Genomic DNA, 12,074 nt, shown 5'->3' with positions numbered 1-12,074 from the left:
TGCCCGCTTCGGCCTCCCAAAATGCTGGGATTACAGGCATAGCCACTCTGCATGGCTGCAATTCGTAAGTTTTAAATTGCCCAGTGTTCTGAGGAGCCTGATGAAACCTCACATCATCCTGCTTTCTCCTGCCCACGTGAGTCCTCCTTCTGTCCAGCATATCTATGCTATAAGCACTCCCTGCCCTTAGTCACTGAGCAGCCATCTGGGACGTCAGATCAACTGCCACATACTGTAGGGCTTGTGTTCACGAAATTCTTACTTTACTTCACAGTGGCCCTAAAGCGCAAGAATAGTGATGATGTCATATTGTTATAACTGTTCTATTTTAGTATTAGCTATTATTGTTAATCTCTTACTGTGCCCAATTTGTAAATTAAACTTTTTCATAGGTACATACGTATAGGAGAAAACACAGTCACTCACTGCTTAGTGACAGGGACGCATTCTGAAACACGTGGTCCACTGTTGACCAGAATGCCCTTACGTGGCACCTGACTGTATATGTAGGGTTCGATACTGTCTGTGGTTTCAGGCATCCACTGGGGGTCTGAGAATGTATCCTCTGATGATAAGGGGGAGCTACTGTATTCTGTTGTATGGATTCACACCACATTTTATTTATCCTTTCATCCATTGATGAATATTTGGGTTCATAAAGGTTTGTGAATAGTGCTGCTGTGAACGTGTGTGTACATGTTGAAACACTTGTTGTCAACATTCTTGGGTATATACCTAGGAGTATATACCCAAGAATTGGTGGGTCATAATGGGAGTTTTATTTATTTTTATTTTTATTTATTTATTTATTTATTTATCTATTTTTTGAGGCAGAGTTTCATTTCACTCTTTGGCCCAATCTGGAGGCAGTGGCACAATTTCCCCTCACTGCAACCTCTGCCCCCACTGGTTCAGGCGATTCCTCTGCTTCAGCCTCCCGAGCAGCTGAGATTACAGGTGTGCACCACCACGCCTGGCTAATTTTTGTATTTTTAGTAGAGATGGGGTTTCGCCATGTTGGCCAGGCTGGTCTGGAACTCCTGACCTCAGACGATATACCCACCTCGGCCTCCCAAAATGCTAGGATTACAGGCGTGAGTCCAGCCAAGAGTTTTATCTTTTAATTTCTAAGGAACTGCCAAACTGTTTTCCAAGAGGCTGCACCGTTTTACATTCTAACCAGCAATGTATGAGGATTCCAGTCTCGCCACATCCTTGCCACAGTTTGTTCATATGTCTTTTTGATTATAGACATCCTACTGCGTGTGAAGTGGTATCTTACTGTGGCTTTGATTTGCGGTTCCTTAATGACTTAATGACGTTGAGTAACTTTTCACATGCGTATTAGCAGTTTGTGTATCTTCTTTAGAGAAATATTTGTCTTTTGCCTATTTTTAAATTAGATTATTTATATTTTTATTATTAGTTGTAAGGGTTCTTTATGTATTCTGACTACTAGACCCATGTCAGATATATAATTTGCAAATATTTTCTTTCATTCTGTGGATAATTTTTCTTTTTTCAAGACAGGGTCTTGCTTTGTTGCCCAGGCTGGAGTACAGTGGTGTGATCATGGCTCACTGCAGCCTTGAACTCCCGGGTTCAAGCGATCCTCCTCCCTTAGCCTCCTGAGCTCAAGTAGTTTGGATTACAGGTGCACACCACCATGCCTGGCTACATTTTTAATTTTTTTGTAGAGATGGGGTCTTGCTATATTGTCTGGGCTTATCCTTTTTTAACGTAGGCATTTACAGCTATACTTTTTCCTCTAGGCACTGATTTTGCTGCATTCCATAAGTTGTGGTATGTGTCAGTTTCTGTTTCATTTATCTGAAGTGCTTTGTAGTTTCCTTTTTCTTCTTTGACCTATTATTTTAGTCCATTTTGTGCCACTATAACCGAGTACCTGAGACTGATTAATTTATAAAGAATGGAAATTTATTCTCTCATAGTTCTAGAGGCTGGGAAATCCAAGATCAAGGTGCTGGCAGGTTAGGGCCTGGTTTCTCTGCTTCCAAGGTGGTGCCTTGAACCCTGTGTCTTCCAGAGAGGAGAAACACTTATGTTCTCACCTGGCAGGAGGTGGGGGCGGAGAGAGAGAGAGAAACCACCTCCATGGGCCCTTTTTATAGTGGCATTTCCATTCATGAGGGCAGAGCCTCCCATTGGTCCTCACATTGGTCCCCACCTCCCTATACTGTTCCATTGGGGATTAAGTTTTCCAGACATGAATTTTGGGAGATACATTCAAACCATAGCATCATTTGTTATTTAGGAGTGTGACATTTCATTTTTCTATGTTTGTGAATTTCCCAAATGTTCTCCTGTTATTGAATTCTAATTTCTACTGTGGTCACAGAATGTACTTTATATGATTTCAATCCTTCTAAATTTATTGAGGTTCATTTTACGTCCTAGCACATGTTATGAATGTACTGTGTGTGCTTGAGAAGAAGGTGTGTTCTGCCTCTGTTGATTGGAGTGTTCTGTAGATGTCTATTAGTCTGGCTGGGTTAACATTGTTCACATCTTCTATATCCCTGTTGATCTTTCATCTAGCTATTGTATCTGTTCCTGAAATTTGGATATGGAAGCCTCCAACTATCACTGTTGAATTGTCCATTTCTCCTTTCAGTTCTGTGGTTCATTTTTGCATCATGTTCTGGGTCTTTTTTTGTTAGTTTCATATGTTTATAACTGTTATGTCTTCCTGATGAATTGACACTATTCATTATAAAATGTCCTTCTTTATCTCTTGTAACATTTTAATTTATTTTTTGAGACAGGGTCTCACTCTGTCACCCAGGGTGGAGTGCAATGGTGCCATCTCTGCTCACTGCAAGCTCCACCTCCCAGGTTCAAGTAATTCTGCTGCCTCAGCCTCCCTAGTAGCTGAGATTATGGGCGCCCACCTACCGCACCCAGGTCATTTTTGTATTCTTGGTAGAGATGGGGTTTCATCATGTAGGCAAGGCTGGTCTCGAACTCCTGACCTTAAGTGATCCACCTACCTTCTCCTCCCAAAGTGCTGGGATTACAGGCGTGAGCCACCATGCCCAGCCTCTTGTAACATTTTAAAAATCTATTTTGTCTCATATCGATACAGCCATTCCAGCTTGCTATGGTTGCTGTTTACATGATATGTCTTTTTCCCATCTTTTTACTTTCATCCTGTATCTTTGAATCTAAAGCGTGTTTCCTGTAGACAGCATGTAGTTTGTTTTTTAACCAAGTCTTACATCTCTGCCTTCTAGTTGGATTGTTTAATCTGTTCTGATTTAAGGATTTTATTATACGGTTGGATCTGTGTCTGTCATTCTTGTTGTCTATGTCTCCTGTCTTTCTCTGTTCCCCCCTCTCTTCATTTGCTGTATGCCCTTAGGACAGGTTCCAGACATTTTATTTATTTATTTATTTATTTAGGGACAAAGTCTCACTCTGTCACCCAGGCTGGAGGGCACTGGCACAATCTCGGCTCGCTGCACCCTGGAACTCCTGTGCTCAAGGAATCCTCCCACCTCAGCCACCTGAGTAGGTAGGACTGCAGGTGCATGCCACCACGGCTGGCTAATTTTTAAAATTTTTCTGGTAAACATTGGTCTGACTTCGTTGCCTAGGTTGGTCTCAAATTCCTGGGCTCAAGTGATCCTCCTGTTTTGGCCTCCCAGCATCCTGGAATTACAGATGTGATCCACTGCACCTGGTCCCAGAGACATTAAGTGGTATGTTTTTAGTAATTTTCTTTGGTTAAGTGTTGTTTTGCTGGGAAGAGGGTCCGCTGAGCTCCCCACACAACTGTTTCTTATGCACATGTAAATTGAGAAGCACTGCTCTACTTTGTAATACTCATAGCATCCAGAACAATCTGTCGCTGCTAAAACAATTATAGCTGCTAAATAAATATTAGATACACAAGTAAGTGAATAAAAGTTCTGGCTTGGAATTTGATTTGTGATGGGTTGAAAGTCATTTATAATTGCAGTTGTGTGTGTGTGAGAGAGACAGACGGTGGGGTTGGGGGCAGGTCTCTGCATTAGAAGCTAGGAGGGAATTGAGTACCTAATATATATTTGGGAAAAAAAAATTGTAACCAAAAACTGATCGAGTCTTTAGTTGTAACTACCAATTTCCAGGAAATACAAGAAATAGAGGAACATATTAAATGATAGCACAGGGATACCATCAGCCAAAACCAGGGCAAATTACCCAGTTTCTTTTTTCAACAGATATATTGAGAAGGCAAAAAAGCTAGAGGGGAAACCTACAGGCGACAAATACCTGAGACATATCTCCTGATTGTAATATGCAGGTCTCCTGATTGTAATATGCAGGTCTTGTTTGGATTCTGATTCAAATAATCTTTTAAAAATATGATGTAAGAACTGGAAAATGTTAAACTTGCTGGATATTTGATATTAAACAGTATTTTTTAAGTGGCCAGGCGCGGTGGCTCACGCCTGTAATCCCAGAATTTTGGGGGGCTGAGGTATCCGGATCACTTGGTCAGGAGTTTGAGACCAGTCTGGCCAACGTGGAGAAACCTTGTCTCTACTAAAAATACAAAATCAGCCAGGTGTGGTAACACATGCTTGTAATCCCAGCTATTCGCAAGGCTGAGGCAGGAGAATTGCTTGAACCCGGGAGGCAGAGGTTGCAGTGAGCCGAGATTGCACCACTGCACTCCAGCCTGGGTGAAAAGAGCGAAACTCTGTCACAAAAAGTTTAGGCATGACAATAGCATGATGGGTTTTAAAAATTCCTTTTAGAGTTATATACTGAAATATTTATGTCTAGAATGGTATAATGGCTGGGGCTTTGGGGTATGTTTTTGTTTTCATTTTTGTTTTTGAGACAGTTTTTCACTCTGTTACCCAGACTGGAGTGCAGTGGTGTGATCTCAGCTTACCACAACCTCTGCCTCCCAGGCTCAAGCGATTCTCTTGCCTTAGCCTCCCGAGTAGCTAGGATTACAGGTGTACACCACCACACCTGGCTAATTTTTGTGTTTATAGTAGAGACAGGGTTTCACCATGTTGGCCAGGCTGGTCTCGAACTCCTGACCTTGAATGATCCACCTGCCTCGGCCTCCCAAAGTGCTGGGATTACAGGCATGAGCCACTGCACTCGGCCGTGTTTTTTGACATCAAAATAACATGGCAGAGATGCATGCATGTGGCTACTGTTGAAACAATATTGGTCTTAAGTTAATCACTGTTGAAGCTGGTTAATGGGCACATGGGAGTTCGTTATACTATTTAGTCTATTTTTGCATATATTTACATTTTTTCCTTGAAAAATAAAGTAGATCTTCATCCATAGTTCCTCTAGGTGCCTTTCAGAGGCTAATGAAAGTCTAGTTCAGAGAAATAAATGCTCATCTCAGGGCTCATGGACTCCCAGGGAGAACATTTCAACAAGTAAACATTAGCAGATGTGTAAACAAAGAAGCCAGCATGAACAATACAACAGAGCTAGACCCGTAAAGACTACAGTCACTGTATGATCCACTGTAGTACGCGTAATACATTTAAACATACCAGGCCAGGTGTGGTGGCTCATGCCTATAATCCCAGCACTTTGAGAGGCTGAGGTGGGCAGATCACATGAGGTCAGGAATTTGAGACCAGCCTGGGAAGATGGTGGAACCCTGTCTCTACTAAAAATATAAAAATTAGCCAGGTGTGGTGGTGGGCACCTGTTATCCCAGCTACTCAGGAGGCTGAGGCAGGAGAATCTCTTTTTTTTTTGAGATGGAGTCTGGCTCTGTCACCAGGGCTGGAGTACAGTGGAACGATCTTGGCTCACTGCAACCTCTGCCTCCCGGGTTCAAGCGATACTCCTGCCTCAGCCTCCTGAGTAGCTGGGATAACAGGCGCTCTCCACCATGCCCAGCTAATTTTTGTATTTTTAGGAGAGACGGGGTTTCACCATGTTGGCTAGGCTGGTCTCGAACTCCTGACCTCAGGTAATCCACCTGCCTCAGCCTCCCAACATGATGGGATTACAGGGGTGAGCCACCACACATGGCCTTATTTTTCACCTTTTAGGACATGCATGTGTTCCCCATTGCTGATGACATCTTCCTTGGCTGGAGTGCAATGGCGCGATCTCAGCTCACTGCAACCTCCACCTCCAGGGTTCAAGCGATTGTCCTGCCTCAGCCTCCTGAGTAGCTGGGATTACAGGCATGTGCCACCACGCCCGGCTAATTTTTGTATTCTTATTAGAGGTGGGGTTTCACCATGTTGGCCAGGCTGGTCTTGAACTCTTGACCTCATGATCCACCTGCCTTGGCCTCCCAGTGTGCTCGGATTACAGGCATGAGCTACTGTGCCCTGTCCAAGAGTCTTAATTTTGAATAGAGATTACAGAAATGGATTATGGTTTAGTGAAAGTTGGATTTGTCCCAAAGTTCTTGGAGTTACCATCCTTTAGTCTTTCTTGAAACAGCTATGGGGAGAGGGTTCTGAGCTCAGGTGTTTACCCTCACAGGGTAAGCTTTCCCTTGAGCCTTGGGTCTGAGCTGGTGGAAGGCGCCTCGTGCGTGGTTCCTTAAGGCCTGGTGAGGAGGGGCTGCGCAGACATGGCAGGATGTCCTCCTGCCAGCCATGGGGAGCAGACGTGGAAGAGAGGAGGAGATGGTGGAGGCCTTTTTATTCCAGCAAGCGGTAGTTGGTGCGTGGCTTATTACCGTCCATCAGGGTGTTCTCAGGGGCACCAAGAGGTACAAAGCTTGTGTCTGTCCTCCAGAAGCTGCAGTCCATGTGGAGAGGAAACCAGACAGGGTTTGCCAGTCCCCTGGTGGCCTGGCTTTGATTTTTCTGAATGATATTCTTCAGCAGTTGATACAAAATGAGAGCATCCAGCAGAAGTGCGTTAGCCACTTCATTTCGCCTGACACCATGCAGAAGCCCCTCTCGACACCCCAGGGACTGGATCCCCCCTGCAGAGTCCATCCTTCCATTGTGGATGCCACAGATAAACCAGAAACACCAACGTGCCTGTCAGCGGAGAACTGACGGGCGGAGCCACCCTGTGGGCTATTCATTCTTAAAAGAGCAACAAAGGTAATCGTTATGTACTGTGATTTATGGACCGTTTGAAGGAAAAGTCTTTTCTCCGTGTGAAGTATCCGATTAGACTGGGCACTTTGTAATGGGATTTTTACATGGGGTGGAGGTGGGAAGGGGTTTATGTTGGCTGTCAAGTTCCACAGTGAGTACTTTTCCTGACACGCTGGAGCAGACGGCTTTGTTTGTTTCTTGCTTAGAGTTGAATTGTTTTGGATGCCTTTTAAACCACTGTGTCTTCCCCAGGAGAAACCCTTATCCTGAAGGATGCTTTCTCACGCAAGACAGCAAAATTCTTCATTTTAGCATGTATGGCATTTGTATTTCAGAGTAAACATCCCTAGCAAATGGCTGCAGCCTGCATTTAACCGATTCCCACCGCCTTCCTTGAAAGAAAGTTCTATTTGTCAATTGTGTATGGGGCCAGTGTTTTGAGATGGATGTTGCTGCTGATCTCAAAATAGAAAACCACCTTTTCCCAAGATGGCTTGTGGCTTCTGCGGCTGTTTCTAGTGCAGAAAACAAATCTGTAGCCCCTTCGGTGTCGCCCCTTTGGTGGTTCTCGGCCACCTATAGCGATGCTGCAGGTCAGCTTTGGGGGTAAGCCTGGGCACACTTCCTGGGTGACAGTCAGTAGCTGGGATTAATTGTATTTGTTCTTGGACAGATATTTGTATCTTGCTATTGTAAACCTCAGGATCTAGCAAGTTAGTGATAACACATGATGTTTGCCTGGAGGTTCTTTGTCGTTGAGCTGTGGTTTAGGAAATTGGCCCCACGTCTGTAGGACGGGCTCTTTAACCTAGCACCACCTCCTCTCCCTTCTCACCATGGAGGAAGCATCTTAATTCAGATGCACTTGGCAAGTGCTTTTTTTGGGGGGTAATCATTGAAAACAAAGCATTTGCTAATCAGATGATCAATAGTAAACAAAACGGGCTCAGAAGACTTCAAGGCCATTTCCAAAGCCCCCATCAGCAGTGTTTGTACACATACGACTTGTTAATTGTAAGTAATCCTTCTCCACGGAGGTTATGAAAACACTTCAAAGATTCTCTAAAAGACAGCCCTTGATCCTGTCAGCGGTGCTGATTAAGGAAATTGAAACATTCTTTCATTCAGTGAGTTTTCCTTCAATTAGCTTGAATCTCTGAGATCTGACTTCTTCCCCTGGTCCCGGAAAGTTTCCACATCAGGCCAGTGTCCCCCTGAAATCCTAGCTTTTCTGGGGTAGAAGCAGAGGGAAGTGCGTGTCCAGCGGGTCCGGTCCAGCATTCTGGGACGTTCATGGTGTGTTTCCCTGCGTTTTGGCCCACGGTGTTTCTGAATGACTTTCTTGCCACCTGCACCAGCGAGCAGGCCCCGCAGCTGGAGTTCGAGCAGCTGCCCTTCAGCCACGCACTGTTCATCATGTTTTCATCAGGCACCACGGGCGCACCCAAGTGCGTGGTGCATTCCGCTGGGGTAGGTCTCTGGGGAAAGCCCTGCAGGGGCCTCCCGTTGTCTGTTTGCTCCAACAGGTCCTCCCAGCTGATGATGGCAGTGTTGGGGTTGTCAAACTGCACCCCATCCTTGGAGAGTCCAGTGTGCAGCTTCTCTCCAAGTGGGGTGCTGTGCAGAGATGCGGCACTGGGCCCAGGTCAGTGGAGAGCTGCTACTCCACGGGCTGGGATGGCACCTGCCACCATGGTGACATTGGAGATCACTGTACAGTGCAGTGTGCCTTGGGGGCGGGGGGTGCGCTGGCTGAACCAGCTACATTCACCCTGCAGGTCCGGACCACCTGGGGGATTATGAACTCAATAGGTCGGCACTCCCAGTGTTTTTAAAAGAATGAGTCAGAATAGACAAGAATAGATAATACTAGCACAGTACCAGGTGCAGTGCCTCACGCCTATTACCCCATCACTTTGGGGAGCCCAAGGCGGGCAGATTGCTTTGAGCCCAGGAGTTTGAGACCAACCTGGCCAACATGGCAAAACTCCATTTCTACTAAAAAATACAAAAATTAGCTGGACGTGGTGGCACACACCTGTAGTCCCAGGTACTTGGGAGGCTGAGGTGGGACGATTGCTTGAACCCAGGAGGCAGAGGTTGCAGTGAGCCAAGATCATGCCACTGCACTCCAGCTGGCAACAGGGCCAGACCCTGTGTCAAAGAACTAAAATAAAATATTAGCACAGAGTAGGCTCATAAGAGGTATGGGTGTTGTTTGGGGAAGCTGTCATTACACGGAGTATACATGGATGTGTGCACATGCTGAGGGCATATTGTAAAACTTCTGTCTGACCGTGGGTTGTGGTTAAAAATGTGAAAGCCACGGTTAGGTTATAGAGTCTGATGAACTGAGAAGGAACCTGCCTGTGCTGTGAGTGTGTTAGGGCTGCCGTAACGAAATACCACAGGCTGTGTGGCTTCAGCACCAACGTGCCACACAGTTGTTCTCATCTGAGGCCTCTCTGCTCGGCTTGTGGACAGCCGCTTTCTTGCTGTGTCCTTGTACGGTCTTTCATGTGACACCCCTTGGTGTCTGTGTGTGTGTCCAAGCTTCTTCTCCTAAGGACCCCAGTCAGATCAGGCCTGGGCCTTCTCTGACAGCCTCATTTAAATCCAGTCACCTTTTAAAGGCCCGTTTAGTCACATTCTGAGATACATGGGATTAGGGCTTCAACATACGAATTTTGGGGGTGCACCGTTCAGCCCATGACACATGCTTTTAATTTTTCTTATTTCACCAAAAGTCTAACTTTATTAAAGCACCTGAAATAATACGTTACTACTATGCAATAGAATTTATACATATGGGTTAGTGACTTTTAACCTTTTATTTATTTATTTTGAGATGGAGTCTTGCTCTGTCACCCAGGCTGGAATGCAGTGGTGTGATCTTGGCTCACTGCAACCTTCGCCTCCTGGGTTTAAGCAGTCCTCCCACCTCAGCCTCCCATGTAGCTGGGACTATAGGCATGTGCCGCTATAGTTATTTTTATTTTTATTTTTTGTAGAGATAGGGTTTTGCCGTGTTACCCAGGCTGGTCTCAAACCCCTGGGCTCATGTGATCTGTCTGCCTTGGCCTCCCAAAGTGCTGGGATTACAGCATGAACCACCATGGCCAACCAAACCTTTTATTTTTGAAAAAAATAAAATACCTAGGGAACCTATAGAAAAGTTGCCTGAATAGTAAGCTCCATAGTACCCTTCAGCTGGATTCTTCCATTGTTAACATTATCTTTTTAACATTTTCAATGTCTCTTTTTTTTGTTTGTTTTTGAGATAGGTTCTCACTTTGTTGCCCAGGCTGGAGTGCAGTGGCGTGATCATGGCTCACTGCAACCTCTACCTCCTGGGCACAAGTGATCCTCCTACCTCAGTCTTTCAAGTACCTTGGACCACAGGCACGTGCTACTGTTTTGTTTTTGTAGAGACTAGGTCTTGCTATGTTGCCCAGGCTGGTCATGAAGTGGCTCAAGTGATCCTCTTGCCTTGGCCTCCTGAGTGTCGGAATTACAGGCATGAGCCACTGTGCCTGTTGTCAACACCCATTTTTAAAATGTCCTAAAAGCCTCTTTTGCCTTTTCTCTCTCTCTCTCTCTCTGTGTATATACACGTGTTATTTTACTTTTTGCTGAACCAGTTGAGAGTATGTTGGAGTCATAATAATCTTTCTTTTTTTTTTTCTTTTTTTTTTTTTTTGAGACGGAGTCTTGCTCTGTCACCCAGGCTGGAGTGCAGTGGCCGGATCTCCGCTCACTGCAAGCTCCGCCTCCCGGGTTTACGCCATTCTCCTGCCTCAGCCTCCCGAGTAGCTGGGACTACAGGCGCCCGCCACCTCGCCCGGCTAGTTTTTTGTATTTTTTTTAGTAGAGAGGGGGTTTCACTGTGTTAGCCAGGATGGTCTCGATCTCCTGACCTCGTGATCTGCCCGTCTCGGCCTCCCAAAGTGCTGGGATTACAGGCTTGAGCCACCGCGCCCAGCCCTATAATCTTTCATTCTTTAATATTTTAGCATGTATTTCCCAAGAACAAGAACATTCCCTTAGAGAAGTGTAGCACGCTCATTAAATTCAGGAAGGTTGGCCGGGCGCGGTGGCTCACGCCTGTAATCCCAGCACTTTGAGAAGCCAAGGCTGGCAGATTGTGAGGTCAGGAGATCAAGACCATCCTGGCTAACACGATGAAACTCTGTCTCTACTAAAAATACAAAAAATTAACCGGATATAGTGGCAGGCGCCTGTAGTCCCAGCTACTCGGGAGGCTGAGGCAGGAGAATGGCATGAACCCAGGAGGCAGAGCTTACCGTGAGCCGAGATGTCGCCACTGCACTCCAGCCTGGGAGACAGAGCAAGACTCCGTCTCAAAAAAAAAAAAAGAAATTCAGGAAGGTTGATGTTGTTGCAATGCCGTCACCTAATCTACAGTCCATACTCACAGGTCCCCAGTTTCCCAGTAGTGTCCTAGCAGCCCAGGTGGCGGGCCTTCTCAGTCATCAGGTCTCCTTCATGCCCTTGAATCTGTAGCAGTTCCTCGAGCTTTCTTTGTCTTTCATGACACTGACATTTTTGAAGAGCCCAGGCTCCTGGTTTGGCAGAATGGCTCTCTGGGTCTGTCTGATACCTCCTCATGGTTAGGTCCAGATGATGCAGCTTTGGTAGGAACACCGTGGAAACGATGTGTCCTTCTCCCTGCATCTATCGGGGGGACACAATGTCAGTGTATTTCATTTTCATGATGTCACTGGGCCACTCTTCAGAAATAAAATGCCTGGGTGAATATGATGCTTTGCTTTTCTTTTTTTGAGACGGAGTCTTGCTCTATCACCCAGGCTGGAGTGCAGTGGTGCGATCTGGGCTCACTGCAACCTCTGTCTGCCAAGTTCAAGTGATTCTCCTGCTTCAGACTCCTGAGTAGCTGGGATTACAGGGGTTCGCCACCACCCCTAACTAGTTTTTTTTTTTTTTTTTTTTTTTTTTTTTTTTTGTATTTTTAGTAGAGACAGGGTTTCA

The 12,074-nt window shown here is 45.6% G+C and overlaps 1 pseudogene; it reads left to right on the top strand.

Annotated features, from left to right (window-relative positions):
• The first annotated feature begins 6,608 nt into the window (after positions 1–6,608).
• The window catches only part of LOC112627115, a 54,595-nt pseudogene continuing 49,129 nt past the window's right edge, over positions 6,609–12,074 (top strand).

This window comes from Theropithecus gelada, chromosome 6 (assembly GCF_003255815.1).
Source record: "Theropithecus gelada isolate Dixy chromosome 6, Tgel_1.0, whole genome shotgun sequence".
Lineage (NCBI taxonomy): Eukaryota > Metazoa > Chordata > Mammalia > Primates > Cercopithecidae > Theropithecus > Theropithecus gelada.
Note: the sequence above shows the minus strand (reverse complement) of the source record. Positions and strands in the feature narration are given on the sequence as shown.